We start from the raw sequence: 22071 nt of genomic DNA on the forward strand, positions 1-22071 counted from the left end.
AGGTACAGCACTCACATTTCTTTTATGTTGCTAATTATATAGTGCATGCTAATGTAATATGGGTCTGGGGTATTATATTCACCAGCAATTAATTCTTTTTAGAAGACACAGTGATTTTGATAGGCCCTAAGTTAGGTGCTGGGAACCGGCATTTATGGGTTAGGGTACTCACCCCACACCATATATAGGTATAACAATTCATTTTACCACTTTAAAAATAGTTTCTTGTGAAAGATCATCCTGGAAAACCATGATATAGATATAAACAAGTTAGCAAATAGTATGATTATTTACCAAAATGTTGATAATAAATGACTGGACGAAAGCTCACAAAGTGATAATTTCCAACCCTGAATAAAAACATGTTCCACCAAATATAAAAAGTTACATTTTTGTTATGTCACATATGTCTAATGAACCATAAATGCCATGAATGATTTACTATTGCAATTTGTGCTGGGTCAAACTGTAATTTGACTGGACTACTCATATGTCTGTCTATCAGATCTACCGGTAGAAAGTGGAATTCCAGTCTCTACTGGTAGAATCTGAGATTCTACCAGATTCCAGCTTTTAAAATAACAAATACATTGAAATAAATATCAGTTTTCATTTATACATACCACAGTCCATAACGAATATTCTTCACACTGGTTCATAGGCATTTGATGACAGGGTAATTTAATTATTCTCAATATACCACAATATAACCCCCCCCCCAAAAAAAACAACAACAAACAAACAAAAAACTAAGGCATGCACTGGACTACATACAAACCCCTAAAAGTATTGCTATGGTCAAAGAAAGAAAAAAAGAAGAAAGATAATAATGAACAAAGTTCATGATTTTCTAATGAACATGGCGAAAATTCTATCGTTCTGATGGTCATTCTTATTGACAACATTATAGTTATATGTAAAAGACATTTTTCTAGTGATTCAGTTGTATGCATTTGTACAGATTCTTCATAGTCTATCATTCATACTAATTACAGTGTTGTCATTCCATTTCTAAAATAGTATGACACTGACAGATGCTGTGAGCTATTTTCCAATTTCCTGAAATATTAAGTACTCTACAGCATGTGAGACTCCTAACAATGTAGGGTAAAAAAGATATAATATACACATAGAGTCATACATGTACACCAACAAATCATTAGCCCTTCCAATACTGTCATTCTGTTTGTCATTCCATTTCTAAAATGGATACTGTTAAACTTGTATGTGTACTTCAATGATCATAATTTTATACATTGTTCTTACTAGTCTGTCATTCCAAAACTATTAGCCCTTCCAAGTACTATTTTGTTTTACATTCCATTTCTGAAAGTAATGACAGATACCATGGATACATATTTTAAATTTTCTTAAATATTATTAGTGCATAGTATTTGGGACTATGCAAACAAATTAAGTCAATAAACTGTATATGCACAAAAAATAACGGTTTCAAGAGAAAAGACTGTCATTCTGTTTGTCATTCCATTTCTGAAACCAAGCACATTAAACTGTAGGGGAAATCAGATAGGTATACACACAGAAACACATTTTCAGTCCTTCCACACCTCCCATTCCATTTCTAAAATGATATGATAGATACTGTTCTAACCCTAATCCTAACACTAGCTCTAATCCATATCCATTTAAAAAAAAAAAAATTAAAAAAATTGGGGGGGGGGGGGATGGGGGGGTAACGGTCGGATATTTTACCTAAGTGGATAACTGTTTGAGTTTCAAGACTGTCATTCTGTTTGTCATTCCATTTCTGAAAATTATATTTTGTGTGCTTTTTTCTTCCTAGTCAGTTTTTCAGTATAAATTAGGCTTCTGTCATTCCCTTTCAAAAGAGCTATGACATGATTCTAGTTACTAGTATATGCATATATATGCATTCCATTTATAATATATTATAATAATTATTCACATTGTGAATATTTCTGTCTGTCATTCAGTTTGTAAGAAGGGAGCATTCATTGTTGATATTTGTCTGTGTCATTCGTCATTCACTGTCATTCGTCATTCGGATTAGGGTGTCCTGTGTTCATTCATATTCAGTTTTCCTTTGTATTAAGTGCATGTTGGGTGTCATGCCTTTTTTTCTTCTTTATTTATCTGTTTTCACTTTAGCACAAATCTTTTAGAGCTAAATTTGTAAAATTATACCAAGGAGATCTATACCACTGAAATTAACTGTTCATTTAGGAGATATCTATAATATGGAGTTTTTAGATTTGCAAGTGTTATTGTCTTTTGATTCCTCAAATGTCATTTTGGACTGAAGGTGTTGGCCTGAAGTCAAAAATGAAACATTTGTGGGCATCAGATAGACAATAACAGCCGCAAGTCTTAAAAACTCCATATGGTTATGTCCATTATAAACTGAATCATTTTTCTACGGAACTAACTGTATATTTTGTATTTCTTGAAAAAAATAACTGGCTACAATCTAACTGTAGACCCTTAAATCGTCAACTTCGCCTGTTCCAATTGCTAATGACGTCACTTTCTAATGATATCATTAGCTTTCCGGGTGTTATTTAGGAGATAACCATATGGTGTTTTCAGATTTGCGGGTGTTATTGTCTATTTGATCCCGCAAATGTCATTTTTGACCGAAGGTATTAGCCTGAGGTCAAAAATGAAACATTTGCGGGCATCAAATAGACAATAACACCCGCAAATCTAAAAACTCCATATGGTTATGTCCATTGTAAACTGAATCGTTTTTCTACAGAACTAACTGTATATTTGTCATTTCTTGAAAAAAATACCTGGCTACAATTTAACTGTAGACCCTTGAATCGTCAGCTTCGTCTGTTCCAATTGCTAATGACGTCACTTTCTAATGACGTCATTAGCTTTCCGGGTGTTATTGTCTATTTGATCCCGGAAAAAGAATGTAATTAACCAATCAAAATACAGAACACACCCTAATCACTTTACAATTTCATTTGATCCCAGAAAAAGAATGTAATTAAACTTCTGTCCTTTAATTCAAAGTGAAGATCATTTCAAAGTAAGTATTTCTTGGTCTCCATGAGCTCGAAATAGATCACAATACACAATTAGTGTGGGAAAACATGATGGTAGTCGTTATTTTGACTGCAATTCGTTCCAAGCAAGATTCCTCTGAACCGTTCAGAAGTGCTAACAGCTTAATGGCTAGGCAGGATAAACCTTGCCGTGTGCTTGCACGCGAGGTTAATCAAGATGAACTAGATTGAACTTAACCTACTCATAAACACGGCACATTTCTTAATAGGCCTACCTTTTTTTCAAAGACTAATTTGAAAGAAAACATAATTTTAAAAACTATTTGTCTGCTCTCAACTGTATCACTAAAGATCGAAAGAAGCATACGTCCTATTTTATGTACGGCTTGTTTATTACGAATTTGCGCACGCGTGAACTTTGACAACACAATAATTCTGAAACAGGAAGTACTTGTTACCGATAAAGAAAAAAAAATGAGGAAAAAACTATTAAAAAGTTATTTTTATACAAAATTCATTATACACGATCGTTATTTTAAGTAGTAGCATCGATTAAAATCATATGCTATATTAATACCTACCTGCATCTAAATAATCAACACTTGTCAACAGTGAAAGAATCCTGTCGCTGTCACGTCTGCTTTCAACTTTGAGTCATGTCACGTGACGTACGTATTCTTTCAACAAAAACGAATTATGGAAGCCCATCTTACCTATATAGCCTAGACCACAGAAACAATAGGGTAAAAGTGAAAGGTACACAAACATATTTGTATGGATATGATAAAATGACCATTGGTTAGTGCGTACCCAGAGTTAGAATTATCACAATCTCTGCATAATCATACAATTTTCATTTAAAAACAACGAATTTTGCTATTGTGACACCACGCGGCCGCCATACAATTTCTCTTTTGTTTTACCGGAAGCTGACCTGATTCCAATGAAGATTCGAGAGCGCGCTTGTTTGATTTGGAACTGTTTTCGTCAAAATACTGGTAAGTGTTCTTTGTGTCATTATGTTTTGCATGGTTTACCTGTTTTCATTTCTACGGCTGGATTTTACATCCACTACAGACGATTTTTTAAATTTTATTTTATTATTATTTTTGACGATTGAGGACAAGGTATTCGGGCACTGTCGTTTCAGCTTCCTACACAACAAATATCATATATTTTATCGTAGTTTCACTTTAGATCTATCTTTGGTACATGGTGGAATTTTTTTATTTTACAATATTTTCTTCAAACAGTCGAATGCATTCATAACCCATAAAAACAAAACAATTCAGCATTGTGAAAATGGAAGTGTCATGCTGCTTAGACTATTATTATTTGTTGGGATATGCAACGTAACGTCATACAAATAGTTTTATTGCAGATATTTTTAAAATGTACCATCCGTCAAATTTAACTTGATGATAGAGCAACTGAATGTGCATAATAATTAATAAACTGACCGTGGTTTGTGAGCGGGAAATGTATGGCTGACCAAATGGGTCAAAGTATTATTGTTATTATTATTTGCATTTTTATTAATACGTTATTTTTGCACGATTTGTTATTAACAATTTCAGTGTTTTGTCGATAATTCAACGTTCTAAATTAATTTTGGGCTGTTCAACAATTGACCCCTCCGTACAGCGTGATTGACAACCGCGCTGGACCAATCATGTTTCGTGGTTCAAAAACCGCAGGCCTAAATGTGCTTGGACGCCATTAGGTTAGACAACATAATTTTTTCCGATGTGTAACGTTTTTGTATAGTTGGCATTAAAATTAGTTAAAATAACTGTCTCCTCCAACTGAATTATAATCATAGTAAACATATACTTCTGCTGACATTTGTTAATAGTGATGACAACTATGCGGAGCCTACGATTGACGTAATATCAGTGTTTTCCTGCGAAACCATCACATGGTATTGAAAGTGAAGTTTTGCCGAAATCCATCAAAATTCAACTGATATATAAATTCTACGAAGGTAAGAGTTTAAGAATCACTTTCCCTCCAATGTAATGGAATTTACTGACTCATTTAATCAGTCTTCGATGTATATATTGTCGTTAAGAATCCGTCATTAAACTGCACAATCAGACGAATGGCCAAAATAAAAGTTTTGGCAAGACTTCCGATCATTCCAGCATTCAGTTAATTCAGGCTTAAGTTAGGTATAGGGTTAGTGATAGTATTAACAAGCATGCTGGAACGTTTGGAAGTCTTAGCTTTTTTCCTTTTCTTGTTTGTTTGCATGTGTGTAGGCGTGAGTGTGTGTATGTGCTTTTGTGTATGGGTATGTGCTTTTGGGGGGGGGGGGGGGGGGTGAGAGAGTAACCTATATGGTTGTGAGCTTTAGGGGGATAAGGAAGTATTGTCTGGAAAGTTATAAATTAGGCAAATTTTATGTACCTACCCTGAAATGTTTTGAAGCAAAAAAAAAAAGAAAGAAAAAATAATTGTGATTTTTTTTGCAACCGGGACAGATATGCCGGTTATGGTTTCTCGGTTTGATTCGATTTAAGCCAGTGCATCACGACTAGTATATCAAATAAATAGATAGATAACAATTTAACGTGTCCATATACCACTAGGGTTTCGAACACGCCCATCCAGAGTCCGACCTCCGATAAAATCGGTGGCCTGACTCGGGATGAGGGGAGGATAGAGTTGAAAATGGGCAGAATTTTGAAAATAGCTATTAGTAAAAAAGTTATAGGCTGTGTCAAAGGCTGTGGCATGTGCTATTCTGTCTGTTGGGTGGTGTATATATATAAGATACCTGGCTACTAATGTAGCAGGGTTGCACACTAGACTATATACATGTCAAAAGTACAAAATGTTTGACATCCAATAGCTGATGATTAATAATTCAATGTGCTCTAGTGGTGTCTTTAAACAAAACAAACTTTAACTTATCCATTAGTCCCCCTCCACCCCACCCGTCAATTAAAAGAACCCAATTTTACCATAATATACATTAAAACAATTCCTCACCTAACAGCAGATCAATTACCAATTTATAATAAATACTGGTAAGACATTTTACTATTCCTTTATTGTTATTCTTAGAATTTTCAACTTAATGGTTTCTGCCAGAGGGTACTGAGGTTAAACTTATGTACCCTAACATCTTGGAAATTAATAGATATATTTTTTAATGTTTAGATAAATGATAGTAAAAGAACTGCTGTTTATAAATGGTCATGTGCTTGAAATGTAATGTCCTAACCCTAATTTCAAAACATTTCAAACCCATAACCACCACTTACATCTGTTTTGTTTGTATTACCTACCCTAAATATGATTTTCTTTTGGAGACAGTAGCTTTGTTTTTCATCATTAGTTTATACTCCAAATTTTAGCAAAGCATAGGCATTTTTCTTCTTCCACATGTCATCTTATATGTAGCTTTGTGCAACTTTTTAATAGAAATCAAATAACATCATCAAAGTTAAATACATTGTTTACTACTTTTCTTAATTTACTGCTATACTTTTTAATTTTATACTTTGTTTAGTCACACTGATTTTGTTTCCTGTTAAAAAAATGTTTTCCTAAAATTAAATTAAACTTTAAATTAATATGATATGTAATTAAGTTACAGACTAATGTACTTCTTCAAATGGATGTCAAATACTTAACATGTTTGTTTTTATATATTTCAGCAACTGGACCAATGGATGTGGAGTCATTGATTAGATGTCAAAAATGAGATTCTGAAGACAAACTATTAAACAAATTACATTGCATCTTGATATTTAGTTCATAAAAATAAACTCGAATGTAAATGCACATTGAGTTTATAAGCCCGGCGCCATTTTCCATTAGCAGATACAGAGCCGTTCCGAGCAATTTTGCTCGGAACGGAATTGTGGTCGAAATAGCGACTGACACCACGCTGACACCACCTTTGCCCACCCTAATCGTGTAGTGTGATCTTTTTCGGGCATATGCTGACTAAGAAATACTTACTTTGAAACGATCTTCACTTTGAATTAAAGGAAAAACGACTTGGGTTTAAAACGCGCGGTGCATTATTGGAGGAAAATGAAACTCGGAACAATCTTGTATGTGGAAAAGGATCGGTGAAGTCATTTCTCGTTCCATAATGAATAAAACAAAAACCATAAAACTAAAAATTAATTAAAGTTAATAAAATAACTTAAAAACTAAAAATAAATTAAATTTAATAAAATAAAATAAAAGAACATTTATTAATTAATTTGCTGAATTTCCGTATAATTGGAGCTTGCGTTCGTGTACAGTGCACACTCCAAATTCGACAATGGTACAACTTCAACTGACTATCGAAGATCGAGGAAGGGCTATTGCTTGGCTTCAGGATGGCAATACGCAAAGAAATGTTGCTCTGAGACTTGGTGTCAGTCAGAGTGTCGTTGGCCTACTGTGGCAACGGTACCAAGCAACGAATTCTGTTCGAAATCGTCCACGTTCGGGAAGACCCCGAAGCACTACAAATAGAGAGGACTGCTACATCACCAATATGGCTCTACGTCAACTCACAACCACTGCACGCCAATTACGTGACAATCTGCGGACTGCGACTGGAACTCGAGTGTCTGATCAAACCATACGCAATCGTCTGAGAGCCAATAATCTACGCTGCCGTCGCCAGGCTGTTCGACCACCACTCCTACCACGTCACAGAACGGCCAGACGTCACTGGTGCACGCTTCATCTGCGGTGGCAATGTGTTCAGTGGGGTCGAGTGATGTTCACTGATGAGTCCAGGTTTAGTCTCCAGTTCAACGACGGTCGGGTTCGTGTTTATAGACGTCCTGGGGAGCGCTTCGCTGACGTTAACGTTAGACAACGTCACCGGTTCGGTGGTGGCAGCGTCATGGTGTGGGGCGGCATCTCTATCCACCACAGGACCCCCCTCTATGTGGTGGATGGCAATCTGAATGGAATCCGCTATCTGAATGAGATTATCCGGCCGTTGGTTCTCCCAGGCCTTCAGCAGATTGGCGGCGGGGCAGTTCTGCAGGATGACAATGCCAGACCCCACCGCGCCAGGGTGGTAACAGACTTTCTCAGACAACAAGGTATCGCCAGGATGGATTGGCCAGCATATTCGCCTGACTTGGCCCCAATAGAGCACGCCTGGGACGAATTAGGCAGGAGAGTTCGGGATAACCATGCCCCTCCGGCCAACCTTCATGATCTGGGTCAACTTCTTATGGCAGAGTGGCAGGCCATTCCCCAAGAGTTCTTCAGACGTCTGATCAACAGCATGAGGCAACGATGTGTCGAGTGTATTCGCGCCAGGGGTGGATTCACACACTATTAAACGAATGTTCTAATGTGTAAAATCCATGTTTGACAACCTTCAACTTTGACAGCATGTCATGTGACTTTCTTGTATACAGTGACGTTTATTTGTGGTTTTTTGTAAATATGGAACAATAAATAAACATTTTGGTGTAGTTTACATCATCAATCTAATACACTCTGAAACTTATTTGGTTATAAATTTTTGACCCTTAAATTCTTTTGAAATATTTGAAATAACTGTATAACGTGACCGTTACGTAAGATCACATTATTTTTGATAGAACACAAAATGCATGTACAAACTACGCACCACATAAAAAGGTGTTTTGAGCAAGAATAATGTCGCTACGTACTGTTTCAGTCCTACTTTTGTTCTACGTTTTCCTACTTTTGTCCAACATTTTCTATATTTTGATTCCTAATTGAGTCCAACTTTTTCAAAAGGGTGTGCTGGACAGCCTGATTTTATAAAGAGGGGATGGGGCACCCAAACGTAAACAGCCCTAATATATCTTTTCAGAACGAAGACAGGCCAGTATGTTAGTATACATAACTGGAGGCCCAAAGATGTGATCCCCACCAACTTGCCCTCTGGCTATGCCAGTTGTGATTTTTTTTTATTTTTTTTTTTATTATTATTATTATTATTATTTTTATGGCTTTGGTTTCATAAATAGTATATCGGTTGCTTCAAGCAGTGCAGCTATGTAAGAATACACCCACATAAACTTCGCAATCCCACAATCTAAACCACTGCTTGCATAATTTTTGCACTTGCGACTGTATCCTGCTATAGTTTTGTAACCTTTTGTGCATAAAATTATAATACACTGATAGCATTCCCCCCACGCCTTGTATTTTAATGTTACTGCTCATGCCCCCCCCCCCCCCCTTTTTAAAAAAACCCAAACAAACGAAACATTTAACGCTACCCGACCGAAAATAAAGAGGCCACAGTTTTAAACAAGTCGAGGCAGGGTCGTCGCTGCGCCTTCTATTTACTTGTTCCTCAGCATATCGGGATTTCATAAATATAAAAGTCGAACAACAAAAACAAAAATTAAGATGAAAAAGAAGAAAAACGAAACAAACAAGACATTTTAATTTGTCAGTTCTGACAAAAGTTAGCATAGGATGTTTTAAATCATCTTTTGCTTGCATTCGACGTTTGTCACTTCCGGGTTCTTGTGCTTTGATGTACTGAAGTAAAAATGGTTTCGTCGATTTAAATCACGTTGTCATCGTAAATGTACCCTGTAATGAAACACTTGAATGTCTCCTCTTGTCGGCTTTTTAATTAAACAACGATATTTCTAAATACATTAAGGCGAAAACATAATTGGCAGATTGGTTGATTTGCTATCGACCTACATGTATGCGAATCGGCAGCCATTATTGAAAGTTTGTCTAACCTTGCATCACGTGTGACAGGGTGTGTGGTTAACTCGTCATACGGAGGGGTCAATTACGTACTTTTAAGGGGTAGGTATGGGGTGTTATAAAGTCAATGCAGAGTATTTGTTCTTTTCTCTGGCATTTAATAATAATAAAAACACACACACACACACCACTTTAGAGGAGTTGGTCGTAATGTTACGAAATGTTATAATGGGGCATCGTTGAAGGCCCACGTACACACATTCATGTTAAATTAAACCTGCATATATGTTAACCGTACATTTTGTTTTTCAGGGACATAATTCTAAAATACCATGGAGCTGTGTGTACTGTGCGAAAAGACCATCAACGCAGATGGGAAGACTGTCATACCAACTACTAGAGGAAGATACTCTAAAACACTGACCAGGAGACTGACTGTCAAGTAGATCTAGAAGCAGTTCCCAAACTTGAGTTCCCTCATATTTGAAAAGGATATTGTTGTGTGTAGCGAATGAATTCGAGGACAGGGAAGATCTTGAAGTAATCTCAGATTCTTCCTTATACGACAAACTGTTGAAGGGTGAACTGTCACATGGCTCTGTGAAAAACAATGACCATCTCACCAGGATCAGCAGAAAGCTGCATGAAACGAAACTGACATTGACTGGAAGAACTAGTGAACTATGGCTTCAGTATATGTCTGTGGTTGATATAATGAAATGCTTTCTGGAGGTTGGTTTCTTTACCGGTCAGCTGTACATAAGATACTCCCATATCTTGCTGTAGCTGGACACAACTTATATACAAACTCCGCTATCTGTTCCTGCAACAGATGACCAAACTTGACAAAACCAACCCGGTTGTCGATAAAAGCTTCACGGATGGACACCATGTCGTGAGATGAAGCAACAGATAGTAGGCTGGCATTTCACCAGACTTTACTATTGAGCAGACCCGGATGCGCGGTGTAAAACAGCAGGTGGCCTTATTCAAGGAGCAGAGATAACCGAATCGCAACATACAATGTGAGTGCTTTCCATGCCAGCATGTGCTGATATAAACAATGTCATGCAGGAAGTCACTGGAACTTGGCGACTTACGAGTGATCAACACATAAAGTTGGGATGAACACAAACGGCAAAGGACACAGAGGATATGATTGTGATTATACCCTACCTTTGGGAAAGAAATCAATTTGCTGACGGTCTCACCCTTAGAAACATTGCTATTGGTGTTATCGAAAATTCAGTTGTCAACGTTAACACGGCAAAGACAGTCGGTCTTAAAATTCTCAAAGCCAAACAGCAGCAGAGATTACCCTCGAGAAGAAGTCGCTGGGGAAAAACATGTCTGTAACGTGAATGGCAGTCCACACTCAGTCGATCCGCAACCTCTTTTGCAACTTTTCATAACAGCAGCCAATACCATCTCTGATGACATAAAATAAGGCAGCACTGGCAAATGAGCTTTGGAAACTTGTTCTTGTCAATGGTAATGCTCTCAGTCCGTCAGTACAAAATGACGTACAGTTAGTAATTGATGAAGGCTCCTTACTTCATCGACTGAATACTATACTAAAGCTGTTGTGATTGGTGGATACATGCCAAGACACACAACAAAATACATGACCCACCTAAGGTGTGCCAAGGTATGGACAGCAAATGTTATTCATTTTGTGCCTGATATGATGCTCAGATCTACAAAAGAGCATTTTTTTACCAAAGAGAAAACAAGCAGCGGTTCATTTGTGCCTTTGGCAGTTCTTTGGAAAATACATGCACAATCATTTATGCAAAAGCTGATGCTGATTTACAGATCATCAGTGCAACAACAGGGTGAACAAAAAGCAATGTTACTGCAATGGTTGGAGAAGACACTGATCTGCTCATTTTGTTAGTATATCACATCACACTCGAACTGGCTCACTTGACTTCTTAGTTTATTTGGACAAATAAGCTTGTCGGTCCATTTGTGAGATTTTTTCTTCACGGTTCGGGAACATTTTCATTAACAATAAAGTTTAGACAAATAAGTATCAAAATAAAACACTACAACCCCCTAAAACCATTAATTTTACTAAGTCATTTTTTTTCCATTCATTAAAATTACCGATATCGGGTCCACATGGCTTGTAGAAACGGACTTAAAATGGAGGAAGCTGAATTAACAGTAGGTGTCACATGACCTCACACGTGCCAGCTCAACAAGGCCAAATCATTTATTTTTAAAGACTTTCATGCCCCCTGTTGCTAGAATGTTTTTTTTGTTTTTTTCAATTATTATATTCAATTTCCAAAATGTATTCTGCATTTTGTGATCCTGCTGTAGTGAATAGTAGACCTAGTACATTCAGAACAATTGTAAATAATTCTGAGTGTATAAATTGTTTTAACTAATTAGAATCATTTAATTAGAAAATTTATATTTTACAAACTATCAACTGGTATGGACGTATATCCTGTCTGTAGTGACATCAGGTGCTGTCAGCGATCATGGGGGGGGGGGGGAAGAGGTAAACTGACAAATTGAAATTTTCCTTTTAAAAATATTAATCAAAGTGTTCGTTCACTGTGCATAGTTGAAAAACGTATTTTATCAAGTAGTGGCTTAAAAAATTGAAAATGACGAACCGCGCAGGCGTGACAAAGTTATTTTAACAAACGCGTGTGCTAGAAGTTAGAAACAAAAACGCTTTCCTATTTACTGGATGGTGTTATACTCATGTTTACTAGAATGGATTCGTTTTACATCCATGTTGATTAATTTTTTTGTTAACTAATTGGAATATGTTTTATTTCATGTACCCAACTGAAAAAAAAAAAAAATTGTTCTGCAAGTATCGTATTAATGTTTTTGTCGTTGGCCTAATGCAGATTGGGACGTCGATGGTAGTTGTTTACATAATGACATCATCAAATCAATATTAAACAATTATGCAGAGCCACACACATTTCTAACTTTTGCAATATGTAGAGATGGTCTTTATGATAGTGTACAGCAAAAAAACCTTGTGTACCAATTTGTTTTAGGTCATAGTTAATTTCCGATCCAGGCATTGTAATGTAAAAATGCAACTGTGGCATGTGTTTTATCTATCGACGGAATACACTTGTAAGGTTATAAACATTTTATTAATTGATATTTGTAGTTAATTGAATAAGGTAATAGATCAAATAATTAAACTGATCGTGCGATTACAATGCGTGTGCGTTGTAGCCATTTCCCCGTTAATAGGACCCTTCACGATCCTTCGAGGATACTGGTATTTGGATATTGAAGTCGGACGATTGTCACGGTGTCTGCTGGTAAAACACTCTTTACAGATGCTTGCAAAAAAATATATGATCCTTATATGTTTTGACATAAATATATACTGAGAGGCATAAATAACGCAATATGAATTTTAATTATGATTTATTAAGTACACAATGGATATGGCAATTTCAAATTTATGTCAGTATCGCGTGTGTCCACCATGTGATTTGACCAATGCTTGCTATCTTCTGGGCATGGATTCGCACAAAAGTTGCACCCGTGCCTGTGGTATGGCTGCCCAATGATGCTGTAAAGCTTGAGTCAACTCAACATTTTGAGGTGGGTTCACTTGTCCATGAACTCGACGCCTAAGTTCATTCCACATGTGCTCAGCTGGATTCATATTGGGTGATAATGCAGGCCAATTTATCACATTGATGTTATTGTTACGAAGAAATGCCTGGGTGAGTCTGGCAGTGTGGGGTCTGACGTTATCCTGTTGAAAGTCATCCGATTTCACCATGTTGTTGCAATAATGGCAAAAGCACCAGCCTTAGGATATTATCGATGTAGCATGCAGCATTAAGGTTTTGTTGGTCCACTACCAATTGTGACCCAAAATCTCTATTGATTGCACCCAATACCATCACACTTTTGCCTCCAAAACGATCTCGTTCCATCACATAGGCTTGAGCATATCGTTTTCCGTGGCGATGATAGACGCGTTGATGTCCATCTGCAAAACTAACATTGAATCATGATTCGTCAGAAAAAACAACATTCCGCCATCCTCTATGTTGAAGATTTGCACCATTTGCTGCCCGATGTTGTCTTGCAAGATGATGTCTGTGGGTTAGTACTGGACCTTGGTATGGACGGCGACACACTATGCCAAATGTTACAAGACGTCTTCGTACCGTGCGGGTACTAATGGGACGTCTCCTGTTTCCAACTGTGGCTCTAGCAGTGGCTGCAGCTGTTTTGAACCAGTTTCGAAGATGTTGCAGGTGGATGTGACGGTCCTGTCTGGCTGATGTGACAGGTGGCGCTGCAGGGTGGGGGAGATCGTTGATGCTTCCCATTGCAAGAAATCGTGTTCTTAATCAAGTTATTGTCGATTCCTGAACTTGGAACGGTCGTGCAATGATTGCATTGGCTATTCCAGCGTTGATCATTCCAATGGCTTTATTTAATCGTGGCATATTGAAGAAATACAGAAAAACAAAATAAAGGTTGCTTTTATAGGGAGACGAGTGCAGGCAACACACGTGCAAAACGATTTTTACATGCAATGTTGTTTTGTTGTAATAAATGCCCAGTTCTGTTTTGTTGGTCCAAACTCATTTTAGTCCATTTGTTCCCGATTTAAACAGTAGTCTGTTTAACTTTAACAGTTGTTACCAATACACTATTTATCCTAATGCTTAATGTATATAATATGACATTTCTATCAGGAAATATTTAGTCAAATGTCCATTGCATTATTTATGCCTCAGTATATTTTTGAATATCTGTTTATACATTTATTAAAACTCAGAATGCAGATTGTATATTTTTTAATCAAACAATTTTACCATTATAACAATTCATTTGCTCAACTTATAACACTATTGCAAGACATCATAATTGTTATATTCGTTTTCCAAAAATGTTATCTGTTAACATTGATTCTCAAGGAGAATGCTGGTCAACTCCCTCCAAAATCAACTCGCCCCCAACCAACTCACCCCAGTGTTTGGTCAACTCACCTCAGATTTTGGACAACTCGCCTCAAACTTTACTGTCCGTAAATAATTGTTACGAAATTAAAAATGGACGTCTACAGCTTTGGTGTCATTTTATTTATTATTAGAGCACAGCTGAATTTCTAGTCCAATGGGAGCTTCATATTTGGTCACGTGAAGTACATTTATATCCCGATAAAGTACTTCAGACATTCACTTTATAAGCGGTATTGCTGCACGTGCAGTCAAGATTTTGGCTCTGCTCTAAGACAGTTAGAGGATGAGTAACAATACTTTATCAGCGTATAAAGGCAGTGTCGCACGAGAAAACGCTCGGCTAACGCCTCGCCTTTGTCTCGTGCGACACTACCTTTATACGCCGATAAAGTATTGTTACTCGTCCTCTAACTATTACATATTACAGTGAAACTCCACTATTACGACTACTTATTGAAATAGTTTTATATTGGTGAGATCCAATAATCAATTACAATGAACTGGCAAGCCTAGTTTAACGACGTTTGTGAATTTGTCCTTTATATCCTTAAAGAAATGATCACGCAAGGCGTTTGGACTCTGAATGGTGTGCATATTCAACAATATTTCATGCACATTATTGCTTAAACTATTGTTATATTTAATTAATAAAACGGTAATGATATGAGTTGACTAAACAGTTGACTAAATGGCTGGGGCCTTTTGGTTTAGGGACAAGTTGAAGACTCCATTTTGTAATTTGCCTTAAAATATTTTTTTATAAATTATTATAAGTGCATGTTTTGTTGAACAACATACATTTTTTGATAAAATACTGAAAAGTTTTGTGTTGGAAAGTTTTTGCTGTCAGCTATATCACTAAACGTTCTCTTACCGGAACAGGTTACGTAGTTAAACAATATTTACTGCTGATGCATGCTACAGTTTTTGACCACTTAGCGGCTAATTTAGTGCTTATTTGAAGCATAGAAATAATAATAAAAAGGTACCTATTTGAATAACAACTGTCTGTTTATAAATATTGATATGCTTTAGAACTGAATGATTATGCTCACCGAAACTGGTTCACCCATGCATGATACCTATGTTAAATTGTTAAAAGTCGACGCCACACGATTCTGAACCATAATGTTTGCTTCTGAAATAGTCTTAGTATTCTTTTTAATGCCATATTGTTAATTTGGATTTATATGTAGTTGTTCACAAACACAAATTTTTAGTGGAAGTTTATTTTACGAGTGCTGCGGCCAATGGCAAGGTCACTGTTACTTATCAAGGAAAAAGGTCCACACATTTATATAATAGTAAACGTAACCATTGTTTTGTGTATATCATTGTTGCGCTCTCCTATCTCCTATCCATTATTCTCCATGTATGTCCTATCGCCCATGGAGATCCATACAATAGTATAGGGATAGGTTGTATCGGATAAGATGCACTTACATAATTATTTTATTTAATCTAAAAATAAGGACCGGGTATTAATAGTTGCACATTTTCATAAATTATCTTGGTAATGGCAACTTTTTCATGACTTCATAATTATGTGTATCATTGCTAGTATTCATAAGTGCCGAACGTGAAATCCCAGTAACTTGATAACGTCTGGAAAAAACCCATAACATTCTCAGTGGAACAAAAATTATTTTTATATGTTGTTTGCTTTTTTGCAGAAGACAGTGATGGAACAACTCTTAAACTTCTTAGCAGAATGAAAGCTGGAAGAATCTGTCATAAACAGAATTGAGGAAAACAAGGTGAGTTTTAATAATCTAACCAACATATACTGCATTCAAAAAACTCTCATCCACCTTGGAAAATGGTAGTGCTGCAACGATAAACCGGTATACCGCATTAATTGATAAACTCAATACGAACCACGGTACAGTTTTGCATATCGCGATTTTTACACGCTTCCTTGTATCTTATTTGACTTCAAATAGGCAAACAAACAATGACAATGGTGGTGACAAGAAATGTAACAACCACGTCAAACGAAGTGATAGATCGGTTATACTTGGTTCCAGATTTTAATCTGTATATGGAATAGAAAACCCCCCCACATACATTTGTGGGGGTAGGAGGGAGGGCGGGCACAGGCCTCTCCCCCAGTTCCTACAGTGGGGAGGGGCGGGCACAGGCCTGGCTTACATCGTGTTAATAATTTTATTCATTATTAAATATTTTTATTTTCTAATTAATTAATGAAATAAGCTGTGACTGAAATCGGTTGACAATAAACAAATCCTATTTTCTATTTCCTGCACGTGGAAATTGCGCTTTGCCAAGTAACACGGTTTCACTACTCAACACTCTCAGAACAATAGGTGTGAACTGTGAAAAGCCGAGTGCAACAAACTGCAACGTGAATATTAGTAGCTAGACATAGCATCAATAAACACAACCGCAGATTTCTAACAATACAAAATTAAAAATATTTGATCTTACAACATTTATACTGTTATTTTATTTATTATTATTTTAAAATACATGTATAAACAAATGAAATGCATCAGCATTCAGACAGTGTTCTGTAGTGAAGAGTAAGATAGACTGTCCACAAGGCATTTGTAAAGTTTACTGTTTGTTATAATCTGGAAATGGTGCTCTATCGGATAATCGGTTATACCGGTTATTGGCATACATTTGACACGCACCGGAGCTATGCAATTAAGCCGATTTGACTGTACCTTCTAAACAAAACGTGTTAAAAGTCCAATAAAAATAACCAGTTAACGATAATTACAAATAAATGTTTTGTTACTTACACATAAGTTTTTAACTTGAAAAAAAATCATTCATTATTCAGCCAGATAATGACATTTTCTTTTTGAGCTCCATCAGGAATAATTTGGGTGTATTACCCTGTTTTTGCTACCATTTATATTGGGAGGCCATATTGGATGTTTTGTTCTGTTTTACGTTTTTGTTTGTAATAGTTAGGCATAAAATACACAAGATAAAAATATTAATAGGGATTTGAAATGAAGTTTATTAGCCCGTTTTAGTTTTTAATCTTAATATTTTGGCGGCCATCTTAAATTTTGTGTATTATGGCGGCGATTGAGCGATTCTGTCTATATGGGCATGCCTAAATACATATAAATACACTTAAACTTCCCAAATCAGACAACTTTTAGTAAGATAATGACGTTTTTCTTCTGACCCATTCTGAAATATTTTTTATTCTATTCAAATTGGTATATTTTATTATTCCACCAAAAGATTTAATGCAGACATTCAGATATCAAAAGGACATATAATAAGGGTATTCACAAATACTGGTCTTCAAAAATCCTTTGGGGAGGGGGAGGGCGGCATGGTTTTGATATCTGGCCCATGGACTAATATATATTTTTTTTCATTGCAGATTGATCCACATGTGATACTCCTATTGGAAGACTCTGACCTAAAGAATTATTTCCCCACATATGGTGACCGCGTTCAGATTAAAAACGTCTGCAGAAAACACGCAAGTAATGTCGGGAAAAAGACAAGGAAGGCAAGCTCTCCGGAAAAAGCTAGGGGTAAGACGAAAGGGAGATGAAGTAAGCAGTAATGAAGACGAGAGCCCAGATGATACTGAAGATGCTACCCACATGTCCAGGGGTTGAAATTAAAAAAAAATTACCACTATCCCAAAGGAATAGTGAATTTCAAAAAACACTATTCCATCTAAAAATGTACTATCCGTTCATTAATGTATCACTAGTTTTCCTGACTGTGCTACGTCGCCCTGAACAACATTGCGTAACGAACAATTGTTTATAAACCAGTCTATGCATTACTGCATACTAGCTGGAATTACAAACGAACTCACTCCAAACATTGGTCTCGATCAAAAAGACATTTATTTTGTACCGGTCTTAGTAGCGCGAGGATTTGTTCTGCAGAAAAATGTAGCTGTAGAAAAAGTGTAAGCGAGATAGTCACAGGCGATTTTCGGTATTCTGTGCTTTATTTTCCCCTTCATGACGGAATATTGGAAGAATTGTTTTACTATTCCGTTTCAAAATTTACTATTTGCGGAATAGCGTAAAATTCTACTCCTGATGTCTAGATTTGGAAATAAAAATGCAAAAAAAGCTATACAATGCATCGAACTAAGATGACTTCAGAAAGAACCTATCACGAAAACTTGCAGGCAGGTACATAAGAAAAGCGGGGGGGGGGGGGGGGGGGGGGGGGGGGGGGGGGGGACACATGGAAGCTCACTGTCCCAAAAACGATGATGAAGTCAGGTTTACTGAAGCTTGGTAAAGATTTATTCTTTCCAAAAGGGGCGTCAAGCTACAGACCCGAAAATAACTTTTTGTTCGACGTTAAGGATTTCCAACAAAATACATTTGACGAAAACGAATCCATTGGAGACATGTACGCCAGGACAAAACTGCCTCTTCTACGTTTTTATCTCGTAACTACCGAGAATGAAATAAACGAATCAGAAAATGAGGATTTGCCTGAGCTCACTTTCAGAAACAAAAGAAAAAACATATATAAAAAAGCAAGCAAGGACGGTGCTGAAATGACAATTGAACAAACACAACAAACAATTAAAACTGACAATGAACACAATCAATCGGACAAATTCTTGGATTTTCCCTTGGATCCAGTTCTCGGTTCAACAACATCGAATGTAAACAATGATGATTTGCCTCGTATTACTGATACCCAGCAACTCAATGCAGAGTGCAACACTGACCATGAACGAAACATCGATTACATCCCTGCAACTGAATGCTTCACAAGTAGCTACCACCATAACACTGGGGGAAATGCATGGACAATTGATGTGCCTTACTCATTAACGAGATCCACCGACAACCTCTTGCAAAGAAGCACCCAGATAGCACTCCAGGACGTGTTGGACACTGTCGTTTCATTTGGGCCCTTTGATCCGTCGAATGAATCCCTTTCAAACACGCTGCCTTATGAAGAAGTTGTTTCTACTACCCCTCCTCCAAAACCATGCGACGAACTGCTTATACGAAGGGGTTATGCACTTGATGACCCGATAGATTGTTTTGAAAAGAATACTTCTTTGGGACAAGGTGGAATTCTTTACATCAAACGTCTTCTACCAAATGGAGACATCGAAGGAGCATATGATGTTGGGGGCGTTCTGAGGGATACGCTCTCAGAATTTTGGGAGGAATTTTATAACAAGTGCACATTGGGATCAAAAGTCAAAGTCCCTTTCCTTAGGCATGATTTTACACACACAAAGTGGAAAGCAATGGGCCAAATCCTCATGGTAGGTTACCAGCAATGCGGTTATTTCCCGATACAACTTGCCCCATCCTTTGTACACCAGACAAGCATTGGTGCATCGGAAGTCGTGCCATCAAATGAAAGCCTCCTTGAAGATTTTCTTAATTTTGTAGGCGAGGGAGAACGAGCTGTCTTAAATTAAAAATTGGAAAATTTTGAAACTGTTGATAAAGAAGACCTCTTGGATGTTATGGAGGAATACAAGACAAGAAGGATCCCAACAGAGGCGAACATAAAGCAAACGGTTGTCAAAATGGCTCAGAAAGAGCTGATACAAAACCCCAAGTTTGTTATAGACATATGGTCGCCATCATTTAAGAAACTCCATATGACAAAAGACAAATTCGATGATCTGTATAGATCAGCTACTCCAACTTCACGAAAGCTACTGGGTATGTTGGAACTCCCATCCGGAATGACAGAAAACCAGCAGGAAATTGCCAAGTATGTCAAAAAGTTAATAAAGGAACTGGAAGAGGCCCAGTTAAGAACCTTTCTGCGTTTTGTTACAGGCGCAGACGTCATCTGCACAAGTACGATTAAAATTTCCTTTAACAAGGTAGAAGGCCCTTGCTAGTCGACCGATAGCTCACACTTGTAGCAGCTGCTTGGAACTGCCAGAGGATTATCAAAGCTACCCAGATTTTAGAAATCAGTTTCTCGAAATTCTCATGATTAACATTTGGGTCAATCTAATTAAAATTAGCTCCACTATTACATGTGGATCTACAGCAGCCCATTAAAGCTCAAAATTGCTGAATAATTGCATTCGACCAATCAAAACTCTTGTTTGCAAAAAGACATTTTGGTTTGAAATCATGATTTGAAAACAGACAATAATAGGCCGAGGGTATACGAAATGATTAGGTGTCGATGATTATGCCGGATTATTGGATATAAACATCTATATATACCATTTCTTTTAACTTGAAGTGGGATACCATGATGTTTTAGTTCCCCAAAATCTTTTATACTTGTATATCTGAGTTTACTGTCTGCACTTTTCCCCATCTTTTTTCAATTTTGAAATAGACCAACGAGTTCGCCTATTGCATAAAAGTGAGCCTGATATTTTTTGAATTTCACTGCCCCGAATGATGCTTCTAAATTCGAAGTGTAATTGGTCGATATTTAAATCAGTTCTTTATTTCTGAAATGTCACCTGGACATACTAAATTCCGTAATGCTGTTAGATCTTGGTAGACCAGTAGAGCTAATTTTAATCAGATTGCATTTGGTTAATGGATATTTACTGTAAGTGGGACACTGATTCATGTTGCCACATTGTATCATTAAAAAAAAATTGCTAAATAATTGCACGTCAAAGTTTACACCTCTTGCATACATAAAAGACATTGATTACTCGCAATGAAATTTGGCAAAACATCATGATTCAATTTTAGACAATAATAGGGTTTTACAGTGGATTTTGTCTTGATTTTTATTGCAAAAAAGTTGATTTAAGTATCTTTATTAGTGTCTAAACCTTTATGTTGTAACATTTTCCTTCATACTGGGTATTTCTCTAGGTTGACATACAACTCGTGACCAAATGAAATACAGGAGCAGAAAACTGTAAAAAGCATTGTTACACAAATATACACTTTATAGGCTTCAAATGGGAAAATATAGGAATGGTATCTGAAAGGTTTGGGTAATCTATAACGGTTGAACCACAACATTCTACTTACTGTAAACGTACATATTTTAGAAGTACCGGTTGTCGTATTTTATAGTCCTGCAACAGAGGCTGAAAATGAGCCTTAGGTTTGAGTAACCGGGGCTGGAAGTATAACGTGTCACTATGGCTGATAATAATCTCTAGGGAGTGGAGTTCCTGAAAATATAACATGACATTTTCTAAAGTTTGTGCGAACAAGATGGCTATCTTTTTTCAAAATGGCCGCCAGTCATAAAAACTGTATATCTTCAGCACTTAGAAATGTGATGTTAGTGTCATAATAGATGTTTATGGGCTCAGTGAGTGCATTATGGATTTGTTAACAATTCATTCATTATTAATTTGTTCATGGTTTGGTATTTTAGTTGTGGTAACTTGTGAGTACTAATATATCTATTAATGACAACAATGTTTACTCAATGAAAAATGAATTGATCAATGGTATAGGATATATACCTCATCTTGATTTATC

The 22071-nt window shown here is 36.7% G+C and overlaps 1 long non-coding RNA gene across 1 annotated transcript; it reads left to right on the forward strand.

The window, feature by feature from the left end:
• Positions 1-10240: 10240 nt before the first annotated feature.
• Positions 10241-18787, forward strand: LOC121383021. Its single transcript, XR_005959242.1, has 3 exons — positions 10241-11563; positions 16321-16404; positions 18018-18787. It is a non-coding gene; the product is annotated as an uncharacterized LOC121383021 (long non-coding RNA).
• Positions 18788-22071: the final 3284 nt, after the last annotated feature.

Source organism: Gigantopelta aegis, chromosome 10 (assembly GCF_016097555.1).
Source record: "Gigantopelta aegis isolate Gae_Host chromosome 10, Gae_host_genome, whole genome shotgun sequence".
Classification (NCBI taxonomy): Eukaryota; Metazoa; Mollusca; class Gastropoda; order Neomphalida; family Peltospiridae; genus Gigantopelta; species Gigantopelta aegis.